This window comes from Mytilus californianus, unplaced genomic scaffold, assembly GCF_021869535.1.
Source record: "Mytilus californianus isolate M0D057914Y unplaced genomic scaffold, xbMytCali1.0.p SCAF_13, whole genome shotgun sequence".
NCBI classification, from domain to species: domain Eukaryota; kingdom Metazoa; phylum Mollusca; class Bivalvia; order Mytilida; family Mytilidae; genus Mytilus; species Mytilus californianus.
The window spans coordinates 46,685,590-46,705,043 of NW_026262615.1; positions in this window are offsets into that span (position 1 = coordinate 46,685,590).

Consider the following 19,454-nt stretch of genomic DNA (forward strand, 5'->3'; position numbering starts at 1 on the left):
CAGTATCCCAAAAAAAATATTGCCTCCAAACAGGTTCTTGAAATTTGGTAATGGCCCAATCATCTAAAATTAAAAAAAATATCCCAAAAATTATAAATGGTGTACATAACCGAATCTGACTCTCCCTCTTTTGTGAAATAACTAGCATTTCACTAAAAAAAGGGAATGTCATATATTTAATTTACCATATTATTACGAGGTTAAGGCATTGATTTATCTGTGACCCGCACATATCGTCCAGCGATAAAATCTTCTTTGACACATCTAAAATCCTATGACCAGCATATGGAAGAAAGGTTTGTACTGAAAAAGAAAACAAAAGGAACCACAAAGAAATAGCTCTTATAACATATTATTTGTCATTAATATGAATGTTATTTTTCAATGAATTACTTTCAATTCATTTTCACTTTACAAGTCCTTTTAAGCGTTATCAACATATTCAACTGATAAGTTGTAATTTTTGGGGCCCTTTATAGCTTACTGTTCGGTGTGAGCCAAAGCTCCGTGATGAAGACTGTACTTTGACCTATTATGGTTTACTTTTATAAATTTTGACTTGGATGGAGAGTTGTCTCAATGGCACTCATACCACATCTTCTTATATCAATAAAATGTTGTTTTTTTTTCAATTTGCATGATGTAATATTTTTAATCAGTACATAAATAAGTATTTTACTAACCGGCATATGTCTCATTAGTAAGTAAACCCTGCAATATTTCACCAGATATGTTGGACTCCGACAAATATTCCTGAAACATTCCCAGTCCTGAAACACAGAAATATAATCCATTGTAAAGAATAAATTTGATATCTATATGTCTGACTTTATTGAATATTCCACACGTTCCCGTGAAATTACATCAAAAGAGAAAAGTCAGACACCTTTAAAGCGGGTAGTAATTGGGTATCCCACATGACAAATGACAGTAAAATATTTGTTCGAATAACCTTAACGATAAATATTTAACTCCATTTGATGCTAACGGTAGCTACAAAATGAGATTTGACGAATGACAATAAAAAATAAAGGCTCATTTGATGCTAACTGTAGCAAGTAAATGGAAGATTGGTGATACAAAAAGTGACTGTTGTTTAACGTCATAGTTCAAGTGTCCCAAATTGTATGTTGAAATGTCGCAAACTCTCATCCTTGTCTCATGGGTTTTCGTGTGATTAAGAATGCATTGTGACATCACAATTTCCACTGAAAAAGCAAGCATAGTACGAATTTATATGACCTACGTAAACATATGATCTGACCATAAATAGTAAACAGATTTGGGTAAGTGATTTAATTCCCTGAAACATAACAAGTGCCAAGAATGAAAAATAGAAAAGCAATAGCCTAATTTATCATGATTACGCTCCTTATTCAATTACTTCATGTCATTAAAAGATTAAACACGTTATTTTAAATAAAGAAACAAAACTTGTTTTATATCACTTACTGTGAAGGAACAAAGCATTATCAGTTTATTATTAATAATAAGCAATACAAATGTTTCATATGAACTAACCAAATTGAAAGAAAACTTGCCAGGAGTCAACTGCAGATTAGGTATCCAGGTTATAAGGATATCAAATCTTGTATGATCATTTCTTTCTAAAATATGATTGTTTAAAAAGGGGGCACTTATTTTTTTTCAACTAAATTATATAGTAATGTCTAATGACTTTTGTTCGCTTAAAACAAATAGAAAGATGCCAAATATTTTTAAAACAAATAAAAAACCAAGTTAGTTCGAATATTTAACAAAAACAATATATGATTTGCTAAACTTACCGTTCTGTGTACTGACGTTACAGTCACTCGAGTCAGTTTTCATATTGACGACGACGTTCATTTTCTTACTTCCACTTGCGTTTTGGTTTGATCGCTTAATCTTAAAAAAGAAATATGTTCCTGATTATTAATTGCTACCAAATTGGGGTGTTTTAATAGAAAAAGTGTCAAGGTAAACGATTATTGACGTGAAATTTCGGTTCGAATTACTTATCTGGTTGTTTATATTCTTTGAAGATTTCAAACGTGAAAGTCAAGGACGCAGTAACCGGAAATAAATCTTCACTGCGCAGGTGAGAAAAATGGGAATCTCCTTTTTCATTGGATAGTAATTTTATAAATTTCTGACGTCAGGAACATATTTCTATTTCTGTTTGAAGTGGGTAATCCTCTGGAAAAAACCGTGCCGCCGGCAACGTTTTCATTGGAAATGCGTCGCGATTGATCAAATATTACGTTCGACTTCATTTTAAAATATTATATAAAGTTATTCTTTTTGATAAACTTTATATTTTTCTTATATTAAGGTTAACTTTTTATTCTTGATGGTGGCAAAAATCCGACAAAACAACCCGTTTCAAATGTGTATATTTTGAAAAATATCGCGACCGGAAAACAAAATGGCGGACGTAAATACAATAAACTGGCCTCTCTAACGTTATACGTTATTTTGACATTACAAACTTGCCATTCTATGCTTCTCATAAAACGGAATACGAAACCAAAATTAGAACTATTTGAAACAGCCGAGATACGACGGCGCATGAATATGACAGGAACCAATCAAATGTTCCGCAGATGACGATATCGCGGAAAACCCCGTGCGTTATTTTTACCATAGTAGTCTATTGTCAATATAACATTACTAACCCTGTCGAAATAATCGTTTCTTTGATTAATTTTACTGCATTTCACGCAAAACTTTGACGGATTTATAGTGCAACAACACTTTTCTGACGATTTAACTTACTTTCCGTTTTTCTTTTGCCCATAAAAACAACCAGGTATATTTTTTGTTAGAAGGGGGTTTCCATGTCACGCTTGGGACACAGGAACGTACAGATCTGCGTTTGACAAACTTCAATAACAAGACACATTGAATTAGCGGATATTTGATATTTATCAAATCTTCTACTTCATCATGTCACTGATGCTCAATAACAAGTTGTAATCAAATAACATATATTAAATATTTTAAAATTGGGATTTAAGCTTCAGATGGTTATTTGACCAATTTGGAGCACCTTTTTGGCTTTACCCCGATCCTTGTAGATCACCTTTTGACTGATAGTTTAGAATGATACAAATATGTATGAATGAATTATAAAAATGAGGGCATATATTGCCTGTTACTTAGATGTAAAGAACCTGGTTTGGTGTATCCAAAGTTTCTGTAACCAGTGCGGTCTGGTGTAAAAATAACGGCATATTGACCCCGCAATCCCCCCCCCCCCCCCCCCCCCCCCTTCCACCCATTTTTTCAATAATTTTTTGAAAATGACAAATGTAGCCATGTCTGTCATTTTGGTTTGCAAGCGGGATCATTTTTCTTAAAAAAGATATCAAAATGATTATTTTGAACAAGTTTGATTCCATTTGGCCCAGATATTTAATAGGAGAAGGTTTTTTTTTAAGAAAGGTTAACGGTCGGCAAAGGACGAGGGACGCCAATTGATGAGAAAAGATCACTTCTTTTGTTATCCCCGGGGAACCAGTAATGACGCACCTAAGGTTGTTTTGTCTCTGCATTTAATCTACCATTTAAAAGAATTAGAAAAACGGAATGGAATAAAAGATTGGTAACTTGTTATTATATTTCAATCATTAAACAGTTGATATTTGCAACAGTAATAGCAATAAAATTCATGTTTGCTAACATTTCAAACGGACTGCCAACTAATGATGGGTACCAGTAATGACGCACTGTAAACAAACCAGTAAAAACCACTTGCACGTAACTGATAATCAAAAAATTGCTTCAATCCGGATTCTTTAAAATTAAAACTGTTCAACAGATTCAATTTTATTAACAACTTTTGATATTCTCATTCACTTTAATGATTATGATGAAATTTTTTATCAATTTAAATGTAGCCTATATTTTGGTATATAATTGTTCAAAATTTATGAAAGAGATAAACATATTCCATATATTTGAAAATAAAAAGTAATTGCATTCATAAAACAACATTGACAATAATACATTTATCAATGTATACTTCATACATTGAATGAAAAAAAGTCGATAAACCATAGAAAATTATATAAGCGACGATCATTTGTTCTACAGTGATTCCCGCTTAAATGTAAAACCATGTCACATGACAGTCACGTGATTTGAAAAACACAAAATGGGGAAGCATACGGTTACATACTTTTCTGGACCAAAGTGGAGATAGGACTGATAATCTTTCGGGGAAGGGTAGAATTTTTTTTTACCTTAATAAAATGGCGGAAATTGCATTGTCTTTAATATTTTAAGCAATATAAAACATTTCTGGGAATTTTATAGGCGAGTGACTTATTTCAAAAAGACGCTTAGTTAACGACTTTAATGCACCCACCTAACACACGGCTGTATTATATATCATTCGAAAGCTAATAATCTGTACTTTCTGTTTTGCCCGGTCGTAAAAAAATCGCACGGTGCATTTTCTGTTAAATCAAGGTTAAAGGTCATGAAAAAACATTCCAATTTTTGCGATTACTAAACAAAAAGCCATTTTCTAATTCTTGTACCATAAATTTTTTCAAAAGATCATATGAACTTTATATAACATAATACATTATTTCCAAATCAAACATAAAATAAGAGGTTATATGCGCAATATTTCCCGAAAATTGAAATTCATCACAAATCCTAAAAAAAAAAAAATTGTTCCAAAAGCAAAATATATCTTGGGGGATCGATATGTGTATGCTATAAAAATAGATAAATAATATGTTTTAGGTCAAGGAATATTTGTTTTGTAATTTTAAGATGCAATTATTAATTATTGTTCATAGAACTGTCACAGCCTTCTATTGAAGTGTTTGCAGTTGCCCAAAAAATCTGTCATCTGCAAATAGCGATCATTTTGTTATTCTATGTTAAGATAGCACATCGCTAATTGTCAATATCAGGGAGGAGAATGATTTTCCATAATAAAAGAAGGGATATTTAAAGTTCGAAAAGAATATATACGACCTAATTGAGGTAAAAATATGTTTTTTACGAAGTCAAACTTATTTACTTTTTTTAATCATGTTTAAATGCAAACATGACTTTGCGACTACATCATAGGTAACATTGAAATAAGTAACCTTGTTTAGAAACACTTGGTTGTCTAAAGCAGGATGTAAACGAACTACATATAATGCTGCTGCTTCTTATTTAGTTTAAAATCGTGTTAGACATATTAAATGTGTTTAGAAGTTTAATCTCTTTAATTATTTGAATAAAAGATGCTTTTATATATCTTTATTCTCAAAAAACAAATTTCAGAGGTATAGAGATAGGAGTGAGTATTTTCAACATAAGCTTTTAAAATACAAATGCAGGTCATTGTGTATGTAAAACACTATAAGCAGTTGTGAAATAAAAAAATGAAAAAGTTGAATACCTTCCTGACCTTATAAAATCATTCGCTGTTTTAGGCAGTGATCGTTTTCATGCTGTGCTGTGTTTTGTGGACTGTTGTTCGTCTCTTGGACTTTAATTTTATTTTGTTCATGGTTTTAATTATAATAAGTTTATTTGATTCATGGTTTGAGATGTTGATTGTCCCTTTAAAGATATTAGCTTGCAGTAATGAAAATCGGCAAAAAAATCACCTCAAAGTAAAGTGAAGAAGATTAACGCAATAAGACAAATATCCGCGAAAATAACTTAATTTGCTCACGGTGATATATATATATACAGAACCAAATCGTTATCATGATACATTTAACTACAATGATCTACAATTTTAAAAACTTTTAATACTTTAAGAGTGACGAATTATATCAAAGGGACATCAAACTCATAATTGAAAACGAACTGACAAAGCCGGGCAAAAAACGAACAAGACAAGCAACAGTATACAAAACACAACATATAAAATAACAGATTGAGTAACACAAACCCCCCAAAAATATTTGGGGTGAACTCAGGGGCTCCGAAAGGGTGAGCAGATCATGTTCCACATGTGACACCCGTTTTGTGGCTCGTGTAATTCCTACCTCGGTGCCAAGCTTTATTCGGAAGGTGACATTCAAGGCAGAAATGACGGTATTTTGGTTACGTCGATTGGAACTTATCAGTCGTCATCTGGCAAAACAGATATTTCATAATTGTCAACCAACTCGTAGTGGCGTCCATAAAATTTTCAAAGCGATGATTTCAACTTTGCATTTGAACTCTGGTTTAAAACCATGTTCAAACCACCATTTTTCTTCAAATGTCCTGTACCAAGTCAGACATATGGCAGTTGGTATCGAATAATCTGTTTCTTTGTATGTTAATGTTTGTTTTTGTAGCAGTGTTTCTGTTATTCCGTTGTGTTCCTCTTATAGTTGATGCGTTTCCCACGGTTTTGGTTTGTGACCCGGATTTGTTTCAGTTACTAGTAAATCGATTGAAGACTATTGAATAGCGGTATACTATAGTTGCATTCATTTGATATCTTCATTGTGAGCAGTTACGCACTATCACGACAATCGTGAAAGTAAATGCAAGCTCTGGAATATTGTATCAACTTGGAGATATATACTCCACAAGAAGATGCCGCGAAATCGCGTTACAATTGGGCAAATGTTTAAATAAAGAGTTTTATTTAATATTGCGGGCAGTACGTCGACTGAGCATGCAAAGACAAATTTAGTAAATGCAAAACCCTACATTTATACGTCATATCATAAATATTCCGACTTGTTATTGTTTCAGAGGAGTTGAGGCTCAATGAAATCGGTCTCCTCCTTTAATAGTATAGATATGCAGGTGTTGCTATAATGTTGCTACATAGAAATGAAAAGTTTATAATTAGTTAGTAAGGAGTGTTTTTATGGGTTGATTTATGCTCATCTCTTTTGTCGTAAAACTTGTTCTCATATATCTGTTGAGTCTTTTTTTTTTTAATTTCAATGGAAAATACGAGTCCAACATTGTGACAAATTTGGCACTTTTCAGCGAGATGACATCATCTATATAGTGGAAAGTGAAGTTTCAAGATAATGGTAGCTTCATTTCAGTCGTCATCAGAAGCTCTTGCATGAAGTCATCCTCGTATGAAAAATGAACTAGTCATTCAAGCTAGTCAGAAAGTCTAGTTGTAACTAGAATCGTTGCGTATTAATAGATTTTTTTCTTCAAAATTTTTCTTATTTGATGAATTAATGCATTTTAACAATGAACAACGCAATTTAAGCAATCAAGAAGTCAAGTTTTATAATTTGTTTACTGGTTTTTAAATTCTTTTAAATTTCAATTTTCATCAATTTATTTTTTATTTATTTTTGTCTAAATTTTTCAATTTATTTTTTTATGGTTCGCATTATTAAATAAAAGGTCTTTTCACTACATCAATATTTATAATGAAGCTACAAATCAAACAATTAGAAAAGTCAAAAGATGTTTATTTCAGTCTGGTAGTTACAATGCAGATTGCAATATCTTAGTTTCGCCCCCTTTATTTCAAGCAATAGTATGAATCGCACACATATTTTTTTACTTTAAATTTTTGAGATTTTTAAGAATTTGTTTATTAAATCTTATATTGACCACATACAATATTTAAATAGGAACAAATGTTTAAAAGCTGTTTTTTCGCAGATGACGGTATTTTGGGCAACTGCATGAGTTGTTATGATTTGCTGTTTGATTAGAAGTAAGCATAATTTTAGGAAATTTCTGATGTCAAAAACTTCTTTGATCGTTATTACAAGGTTTTACTTAGTTTTAAGTGATTAGCAGTTGCATCAGAAAGACAAATTTGGGTTTTCACACATTTTGTTAACTTTTACTCGAATTTCAGGAAACATGTGCTGTCTATCAAAAACACGTTTTAAATATTTTAAAATGCATTTGATTAATGACCGTTAATCTCTCTGCTCAAAGTTTAAATGGTTTGCATATGTGAATTTAGTATATAAAGTCATATTATGCAATCAAGTTGAAATCTTAGAAAATATGCACTTATTCGTCCATGGCCTTTTATCTTGATTTGACGGAAATTGCACCGTACGATTTTTTTACGACCGGGCAAAACAGATAGTACAGATGTGTAGCTTTCAAATGATATATAATTTAGCCGTGTGTTAGGTGGGTGCATTAAAAATTTAATTTTATGGTTAAAGACCAAACAGCCTATTGTTGATGCGCATCAACTAACGCAACTTGGTAGTGACATAAAAGCTCTATGACGTTGTTTTTTAGCCATGAAAAAAAAACGTCAAATTATAACGTCCTATTTCGCGTTTTTCACGGATTCCAACATGGTGTACGCTTAAAACTACGTCTTCCAAGAAAAGTGGAATTAAGCGTCGCACTGATACCTAGTGGAAATTAAACACAAATGGACACAAAAGATACTACACTATCTGTAACCTCCGTTCTAATAAAAATAATAATAAAAATATAAATTTTGAACTCGGCTTTTTGCATTTGCGCCGATCTGCATTTCACTTTTTTTCTTTCACTTGCGCCGATTTTGTCTTTCATTTGCGCCGATTGTGTACAGGTAAATTATAGGTGAAAGTTATTTTTTTATTTATCATATAAACCTCTTCCGTTAGCCAGTTGTACATATGTTATGAATTGTCAATTATAACATGTATATAACTGTTGTCCCCTGCTCACAAAGGGGAGGTTCGAGTAGAATTTCGAGCAGGATAAGTCAATTTAAAAGATATGTGTGCACTCTGTTTACTTCTACTAAAATCACAGAGTAAAATTCTATTTACAGCATTTCAAAGCAGCACAATAAAATCCATAAAAATGTAATACTAGTACAATGAATAATTATCTTGCCGAGAATTCATATGCCACACATCTGATATATTCCTTTCTTGTCATTTTATCTTTTCTATACTTGTTGTACTTGCCAATAACGAAGTCCATCTTTTCTTTTTCGTGTCAAAACGAAGTTCTCGAACAATATGACCAAAATTATCTTAAACATAAGGGAACACTATTTATATCCATATATTACCATGCAATATACAGTACATTCTAGGTTTACTACATGTACATATTTTTACTCGTATAGCAAATAAAGTATCGGGGCTAGTGATAAAAAAAATAAAATAGGCGCTAATGAAAGAATCAAATCGGCGCAAATTAAAGATCGAAATTTTATTTTAAATCGGCGCAAATCTCGTACGCCCGTGTAACTTTACACTGGTAAATTTATATGACTTACACTTAAAATTTAATATGTGATTTTCAAAACTGAGTTTTCAGAAGGTTAGGCCGATAAACAATACCTTCTAGAAGTTTCGATATACTGTGATTACTGGCAACGTATGCATGTTGAGATTAACTTATTTCTTTAAGATTCTCGTAAAATAATGGTGATCTTTCAATGAAGTTAAATTTTATCTATACTGCTTAATTGACAAAATCTTATAGTAAAAATAAAAATGATAAAGGTTCAATGTCTTTTGTCATTTGTTTCATTTCAAATTGTCTCAAGGAGAAATGATAAAGATTTCGCCTGATCTCACAGAAGCTTAAGGCAAAAAATATAAGAAATTAATATACTAAGTGAATGTGAATTAAAATAAAAATTTACGGTTTTTAAAACTAAACTTGTTGTAAATTTAACTTATGACAAAAACAATTGCTTCAAGAATAAGATCCAACATAAAATTTCTCACTTTCAAAAAGCTACAATGACCGGAAAGATTGAAAACAAATTTCGATTTTCAATGCCGGCAATCTATACATACTACATTGTCTTTGTTTTAATTTCCAAAATGAGCTATTTAGATTCATAATATTTTATCCTGTTTTGAGAAATACTTTATAGTTTTCAACGGAAAATTATTTCTTAGATTCTAAATCAATTTTTGAATTAAAAACTTATTTGTATTTTATATTTACTATCTCGTTTATTCAAAACACGTGAGGTAGTAATAAGGCCACACCAATTTGATTAATAGTTCTTTGGATTTTCCCGCACCTGTTTTGGAGAAATTGACTTTTCAATAAAAAAAAATAATTACCGCTTCCTCCAATTTTTGGGCCGCATGCCGCTCTAAATTTAGTTTATCCTTGACATTTTTCTTTTTTCTTTTAGACGTTTTTCTTGTGCATATATTGTCCGATCGATTCAAACGCACGTGTGATAAATCGATTTGTAAATAAAAGGTCAAAAATCGGGATGCCAACATGAAGTTGTGTCAGATCATTGCCGAGGACAAGTAGTTATTAAACACACAGTTATTTTAAACGCGTTTCGTTTTACCTATGAAGACCTGTTCTAGGAGACAAAAATAAAAAATCTTTCGTTAGGTGACCACGATCACATCAGTACTTGTTAGAAGTTAGAACCATTGTCATACCCGATTATTGTTTCTACAGACATAGTCCGAGATTACTCTGACGTCCAACGGCTGTTTTGCCAGTCAAGATGGGGCGCTGTTGTCCCACGGCCCCAGCTTGTCCTGCAAAACCAAAACAGCCGTTGGACGTCAGAGTAATCTCGGACTACAATAGGCATAGAAAGAGCTATCTGTCTTGGATGAAATTAATATTAAATTCACACGAGTTTTTGAAAAATGACAGATGAATCTTTTTTTGATAGAAACCTCATATCCCCTTGTTAGTCTATTGACATGCAATCAGAACTCTTTTGTAAGGGAAATTTTAAGAGTTCCAACGTTCGAGACCAAAGTGGTGGTATTGAGATTGACATGCTAATAATAATTAGGGATGTGTTATTGGTGCAACCACTTACAGTTTGAAATATATTGCAGGTTTCAGGGGCAAAAGGAAAAAGTATTTTGCTAAGTCAGAATAATGCATGTGAATGTGGTTAACGGTATTTTAAGGGAATGTTTTAATAAATTGAAATCTACATGCATAGCAATATAAGTATCTTACTGAGGATGTTGTTGAACTATTCACCTTACTCATTATGTTGATCCTTTTATGGATAAATAGTTCCAACTGGATGTCAAGCAGCCAATAAACAATCATTACCATGTAATAAAAACAACTATATCAAAAGATAATTAATATTTTTCTAGGGTATTTTTTGGAATACATACACATATTTTAATTGTATTCAACACATTTCATTTAAATTTACCTCACTAACATAATTCCTCTTGCTAAACTGCATCTGCTATGCTTCCTTAATATATACGCATGTATGAATTTAATTTTTAATGAAAATTCACGCAGTCAAAGCTTATTTGACGAAAATAATCAAAATTATACTAAACCAAAGCGAACCAGAAAGTTGGGTATGGTACAGAATGTACTACAGGCACAAATACATCAAATAACATGCAAAAGAGCATGATTGTCTTCCTTTTTCCTTGAAGTAACCAGTTTTACATGTACATAAAATTCTAAATCGCACAATTTAAAAAAAAATATTATACCGCTCGCTCCACTTGTAGAGCGCCCGCCTCAACAAAACTGATTTTCAAGAAATAAATACAATCAAAAAAATTTCGCTCGCTCGCCCCTTAATTTTTGGAGCTTTTGTCCAAAGAACTAAAAATCAAATTAGTGTGGCCTAACGGGGATCGTATTTTATGATAGGTTAAATGGATGTAAAACGTTTTAGAATCAAAAACTTTAATTCATATATTATACATATAACTTTCTTATATTTTAAATATTCAGAAATAATGAATCCACAAACTAGGTGGGGGGTCCTAGATGGAATAATTTGTATACGCTCGTCTTAGTCGGGACACATAATGGTATAAAGAAGTCCGTCCATGCTAATGTCTGTCCGTCTGTCAACAGTAACTAAAGAGTGCGCTAGGGCGAAGTTCTGAAATTGACGCCACAAAAAAACCCACACATCTAGTCTAATATAGTCAATGAGTCTGTAAGTTTGCCAGTGTCATCTTTCATTTCTCTTTTTATTTTCAATGATTTGCTAATGAGAAGGAGAGGACAAAAACAGACTTTCCTTTCTAAAGCGTCGTAAAAGGTTATTTCGATAAATTTTTCATTCCGACGGATGGTGTTTCTTAAGGTTAATTTTGTGCGGCAACAACATCATGAGATCTGATACTGATACATACATGTGATCTCTTGTATTACCGGATAATAAAGTAGGTGAATCTAGTTGTTATTCTTGATTCTTGAAAATTTAAATGTGGGTTTCAAACGTCCAATTTGCAATTTTTTTCAAACAGTGCGCCAGCAAGGAAAACTTGTACTATGACGTCAGATTCAATGTTCTGAAGAAAGACAACTCTTTTCTTCAAAACGAACGAGAAAAAAACATGAAAATTAATCATAACTTTTTTGAAAGGTCGGTGACATATTCATTTTTTTGCTTTATTTTGAAGAGTACACATGGCACTTTCCTTCTTGAAATTTTTATGAAAAAATCACTGGTAGATATTTTTTAATACTTGAAACGTTTTTCATTCTTCCGTTTTACTTTTGGCGGGAATGAAATAAATCATATTTTTTAAGATCAAAACAATAAGAGTCTTAAACTCTTGAACCTGTATTTGATAGACACAAATCTACTGTTTAACATGAAACAAGAATTATGCTTGTAGGTTTGATATAATGGGATTTTTTGAGAGTTTAAATAACAAGCAAATATCATGTTAATATTCGGGAAAACACGAAACTGAGGTTGCTATAGTGACAAAACTAAGTCGGTGACCCCCAATTTTTTTTATCAAATTTTGTTCCTCAAATCATGAAATATCTCCACACAAAATTTTAAGGAAAAATCACTGGTAGAACTGAATAGGCTGTTTGGTCGTTAAAGTCACTCGCCTATCAGTTGGAAAGCAAGTCCTTGGAAACGTCCGTTGTTGTCAAGCTCTATCAGCAACAATAGCAGGGGGAATTAATTAGGTGGCGCTACAGTCGTCGGTGACGTCAAAAAGTCCGCGAAATAAATCGGCTAAAAAATCGACGTTTAAGGGCATACGATACAGTTTTGATCCCATAATGAAATTTTGATGAAAATTTGCAAATAGGCTATTTTTTACCTGCTTAAATCAAATATGTAATAAAAAATATATCTTCATGTGCTACTTTTTGAGTAAAATGAGGTCGAAATTTCAGATATTTCCTCAAAATTCGGATTTGTGGACGTATTTTTCCTTCCGACAGAAATGCATAACTTTTTTGTTTTAAAAGATAAACACGAGCTGTTTTTTGTTAAATTATTTATAATTTCTCTTTTATATAAGTATCTTATAAATTTATGATTTTTTTTGTTTGGAAATAACTAAAATTTATCAAATGTTCATGAATGTATAAAAAAACGTATTTTTTTGCTGTATATTTATCAAATTTAAAAAAATTGCATTATTGACTTTTTCATGAAAATTGGTACAAATAATCTTCATACGTAATCAAACCGAATGTCATTTTAAAAAAGAGGAGTCCATGAACTTGTTTAAAAGTTAAATCAGTTTGAATGATAAAAATCAGTCGAAAAATGCATCTTTTCCCGATATGTCACAGTTTGACGTCGCGAAAATAACATTTTACGTTAGCAACGTCATTACCTCCCCTGTAACTGTATCGTATGCCCTTAAACTATTTTTTTCAACTTGTCATGCTTTTATTATAATTGATTTTTAAAGTTTGTAGATTTTGTGAACAATATAGTTTCAATACGACATTGAAACATTGTCTAAAATAACTTTTATTTGCTATTACTTTATCCTGTCCGTTCTAAAAATGATCAGCCATCTTTTTTGTTCGTCAAAAACATCGAATTTATATAACTTGACATTTGCGTATCCAAATACGGAATAGAACGTTAAAAATCTTAAATGAAACCGGGTAACCCATTTCAAATTTCTACACAATTATGAAGCCATCATTTTTTACTATTATACATCAATTTTGGTGACCACCAGTCATGTCAATTTGTAGATCTACCTGGTTTTGGCTTCGTTTCTACTTCAAAACAGTAAAGTTCAACTTCTTTTCATTGTACCTGTTTCCAAAGTACTCTAATATACTGATTTTATTATAGATATGAATGAAATTGTGATTAAAAATTGCTGTTTTTCACAATTCCATACGATATCTCCATTTTAAAGTAATTATAATAACCCCCTTTTTGATCCCCTACACAAATTGACGGTGACATTGTTTTCTTTTTCAACAAACGTCATATATAACGTTTACAAAATATGTGTCAGGGTCATGTGCATAGTGAAAATTTACACATTTGACAAGTGAAACAACAAACAAAGTTCTTCTTTATGGCGTTTGAAACTATACTGGAAGCAAATATGACAAATTAATGATGGCCTATGGATAAACAAAAGCACAAAAATAGCAATAGAAAATGCATTGCAAAGACAATTTCTGGAGGAAAAAAACATATGAAAAAAGGAAATGAAGGTCAGTTAATAGTATATTTATATTTTATAAGACTAGTTAAAAATCTTGCTTATCAATTATCTCTTTACTAAGTAAGCTACATTAATAAGAACAAACACTAGCTTTTCAAGTCAAACAAGAAATTAATTCATAGAGATGTGTGCTTACAAAATTGAATTTATTCAAATGGCAAAATCTTTGATCTATTGTTTTTTCTCTTTGATCTTTACGATTTTGGCCAAATCTCACGCATTTGCATTATTAAAAGTTGGCAGAACTGTGAGAAATTGGACAAGGGCTACTGTGCTAGCTAATTTAATAGTTGAATTTTACATAATAATGATTTTAAAATTCAAAATTATGTCACTTTCACTTATAATTTTAAGCATTATTTTTTTACAGCATTTTTGTCATTTTTTTGGTAAACTTATCCTTTTTCTGTATGATATTTTCTAGGCAGTACTGTACTGTTCAACTAAAAAACATAGGCTTGAGTTAAAAGGCTTTTTTACTTTGAAGAAACTAAATTGTGACTCTTGGTCCCACTTTATTAAAATATAAAATATAAATGGTCAGTACTATATTTTTCAGAAAGATTATTTGTATACAGTATGTTTTATTGAATTAAACATTGTTAAAAGTAGTTACATTAGGAGTGATCCCATATCCCATTTTACAAATTACAAACTGAAAGTAAATTTCATCAGCCAGGGCTAATTAATTTATATCAATTCAGCTAGGTTTCTAGATCTAATTTTTACCAATTTTTTGTCTGTAATCCTTCTCTGAACAGTCGGAAAGCAAGCCCTTAGAAACGACCGTTGTTGCTACTTTCATAAGACAACAATGGGACTGATATTAAAGCCCGCCATTCTGAAATTGCGTTAATTTCGCGGAAAAAATAATTTGGCGGCAATTTGGAAAATTTTCTATTTTCTGTTTCTTACTTGCCATTGGGATCAGAAATAGATTTCTTTCTATCTTTTAAGCACGTGTCTTATTATTAAAGAAAATAATACTTAAATTGGCCGTCTTTTAACAATTACGTTAATAGATTATGCGAAATTGTCTGTTATTTTTCTTCTTTTTTGGCCGTCTTTTAACAATTACGTTAATAGATTATGCGAAATTGTCTGTTATTTTTTCTTCTTTTTTTTTCACAGATAAACAAAGATTATACCATATAACAAATTAATAATATCTCAAAGTTAAAAATATAATCAAGTCTAACGTTCTGTCACCCCTTAGGAAACCCCATCCGAACTAAATTCCAAAAGAAAGACATTTTTTGACATTGTAGTTTTTTGGTCATACACATCGATGTCAACATGCATCTGAACATAATGCACACACATTTAGTGTGTTTGTTTGAAAAAGCAATGGCGAGTTCAGCTGTGAATTTGACTGGATTAATTATTCTCTTTAAGTGAAATGTTTGACGTTAACTAAAACAATAAGGTAAGGAAATTTTATACTGTATGTGCACAACCTTAGTTGACTAAAAAAAATTCAGTTCATTGTTAGTATCATTTTTTTTTTGTGATAAAGGAATCCTGCAAAAGTAAATGCAAAAGTATTGCCCTTTGAACTTAAAAAAATCTCTTTCAGACGCATTTTAATCACTCTTATTCAACGCATTTTTATACTTACATGAAGTGTGACTTACTTATGACTTGTGATCTAAAACATAATTGTTGACTTAGCACTCAGAAAGTGCTCTGTCCCTCTGAAATACTTTTAATAAGCAAAGTTATTTATTTTTTTTAAATAAAAGAAGAAGAATATGAGACCGAGCTTATTTATTCGCAAGTTCATGATTAGGCTATAAACCATTTTAAATAATTATCCATTGTTTAGGCTTTTTTTTTATAATTTGAGTCCATTCATTAGAACTTGCATGGAATCAATGAGACAAAATGTATTGTTATATTTCGTTTAATCATACAAGGATTGCAAACCAATTTCCTTTTATTTCAAACATTAATAATGAATAGAATACTTTGATTATAATTTCTTTGTAATGTAAATGAAAAAGGTAGGATCAGGTATCAATACTGAAACAGAATTCCTGTTTGTGATCATTTTAACCGTCTAGATCCAGTATTCATGCATATTTTGGCTACCCCTTGTCTTTATGTAGTAGAAATTTATTTCTGTGTTGATACTGGGAACAGTCAATATATATGTTCCTGGTTGATATATATTGGTTACAGCAGTAAAATTATTTACCAAAATATGAATAGGAAAGTTATCCTTGGAATAATATATTATGGCACAGAGTAACATCAAAGCCCTATTTCAGTTCTGAAATTGTTGTAAAAGTGATAAAATGTGTTTACCTAATTGTTTTATATATGTCTTTAGTATCAACATATATTTAGTAAAATTATTTTAATAATAATCACTTGTATTTAACAGTATATGGTGCATAATTTAATAATAATATATATGATAGTACCAATAAGTTTGTTCATGAAAAGTGTCAACAAAGGGACGTAACTCGTTTACTATCGGCACCGCTTCGTCAGAAATATCGACACATCGAAGTGGCACATTTGCGTATTACAGCGTATTAAGTGGCACAAATTTGACACGGGCCAGTCTATAAAAAGCCTCATCACATATTTTAAATTCAGCATAGGTTCCCCAGAAGTTAAGAAAGAAATTTCAACTGATGTGTTGAAAAAACTTGACGCGACGAGTGACGACCTTTGGTTTGAAGGCTTTGTATTCTAATTCAGTACGTTTATTCAAAACAATTTTTATGTGAGAACTTCTAAAAAGTATACACAATTGGCATTTGTAACGTACAGCATGCTTTGATTTCATTTGATATGACTTTTTGGAGGAAACAGAGTCGTTTCAGTTGAGGAAAAAATGACCCAAAAAATGCCCAAATATGGTAGTCACATGACTTCCATTGTTGCTTTAAGAAATGGGGTCAAACCTGGGTCAGCTTTCTGACTGTGAAAAGTAGAGAAGTATCTCTTCTTAATATTATATTAACATAGCTGTTAATCGACTTTCTTTTATTTTCTTCTTGATTTTTGTAAAATAAACTCATTTAAATTAAATTTATTCATTTTGGTGGGTTTTTATTTTTGACTGGTGATATCAAGGGGAGATAACCACTTGCACAAATCGGCAAAAAAAAATACCGCTTCGTGTTGAACATAACTTGACGTTTGCGTATCCAAAACTGTATTGCCTAGATATTCATATCGAGTGTTTGTCTTAATGAAATGCTTTATTAAATTTAAATTCAGCCCATCATTTTTAGTTTCCTCGAAAATATTTAGATTTTTCGATCAGGAGCATTGACAATTTTCACACAAACTTCAAGTTTGAAGATAAAATAAAGAATAAAGGACTTTGAGTTGATGTGTAAGTTTTGACGAGTTAAAACTTTGTATATTCAAGATTATTTTGATCAATAAGTTTTTACTATGACAGTGGCATTTTAGTGAGTAAAAGTGAGATTTGTCTCAACCGTAGTTTTACTGAATTTTCAAGGTCACGTGACTCTATTGTTGCTGATAGACTTGGGGTCAAACCGTGACCTGCTTTCCAACTGTATTAGGCATCTTTGTTGTAGTCGGATGACCTTCAACATCATGTTATGAACAGCAAATGTTGATGACGTCACGGCTTTTGTTTAGAAATATAAAACCGTTAACTAAATCGGTGCGTCATTTCTGGTCCGCGTCAAAATAGGTATCCCGCAATGGTGGTAAGTCGTGCACTTAAGGCCATACACCTTATCGCTAATCCCGCTTGACCCGAGAATCAGTCCCGCTCGAACTTTTGACGTCATACAACAATCACTTTTCCATTGTGGCGTCAGATATTTTCTATTATGACGTCAAAATTTTACGGGAACTTGTGTGATGTCCAGTAATGGCGGACAAATAGCGATAAGGTGTATTGTTTATTTTATTTTTCTGTAGACTTAGTTTTTTTTTTTTATTACTGTGTATTGTCAAGCATGGTTACTCATAATTGTTTCTTAGTCATTGAATGTACATGTTGTTCCATACTGGGGCAGCTGACCCGGTTTGTTTACATTCAAATTAATATGAGGCAGGCGTTACCTGTGAAAGGGGACGAAGTCTGTATGAATTATTTTTTTTTAATTCAAACATATGTTTTAACTTCAAAATCTGTTCAAAAAGAACGGAAATACCCTTACGTTTCCGATTTCGGTTCTGTTGTTCGGAATTTTAGTTGTGACGTTATTTATATTATGACGTCATATTCAATGTAAACAAAGAAACGCTATCAGGTAACGTTTTTTCATATCAAGTCATTCAAGGAATTATTAAAAATGGAATTGGTATTGCGTTCCTTCCTATATTTTACTAGACTGATAAATATATATTTTACTCAAAGACTCATGCAAACGAGACCGGAAAAAGGAAGTAGATTTCTGCGCAAATGCGGGAAAATAAAAAAGTCTGAAAATAAAAAAGTTAACGATTTTGAGTTCATTAGTACAATGAAATTTTTTTTTTTTTTTTTTTTTTTTTTTATTGATTTTTCTACCGTAATAGGGGACTTCGTCCCCTTATTAAGGGGACGAAGTCCCCTATTGCAGTAGAAAAATCAATAAAAAAAATTAAAAAAAAAAAAAAAAATCGGGGAAAATTTCCCGAAATTTTCATTGTACTAATGAACTCAAAATCATTAACTTTTTTTTTGTAACTTTTTTTAATTCCCGCATTTGCGCAGAAATCTACTTCCTTCTTCCGGTCTCGTGTGTCATGAGACTTTGAGTGAAATATATATTTATCAGTCCAGTCAAATATAGGAAGGAACACAATAACAATTTCATTTCTAATTATTCTTTGATATGAAAAAACGTTACCTGATGATAGCGTTTCTTTGTTTACATCGAATATGACGTCATAAGTAAAATAACGTCACAACTAAAATCCCTAACAACAGAACCAAAATCGGAAACGTTACGGTATTTCCGTTTCTTTTTTAACAGATTTTGAAGATAAAATATGTTTGAATTAAAAAAAATAATTCTTCGTCCCCTTTCACAGGTAACGCCTGCCTCATATTAATGACTTCAAAACCACGTGACACATTGAATCGTTATATCCAATCAAATTGCTCTACTGTCAATTAGGTGATTTTTTAGTACAAGGCAA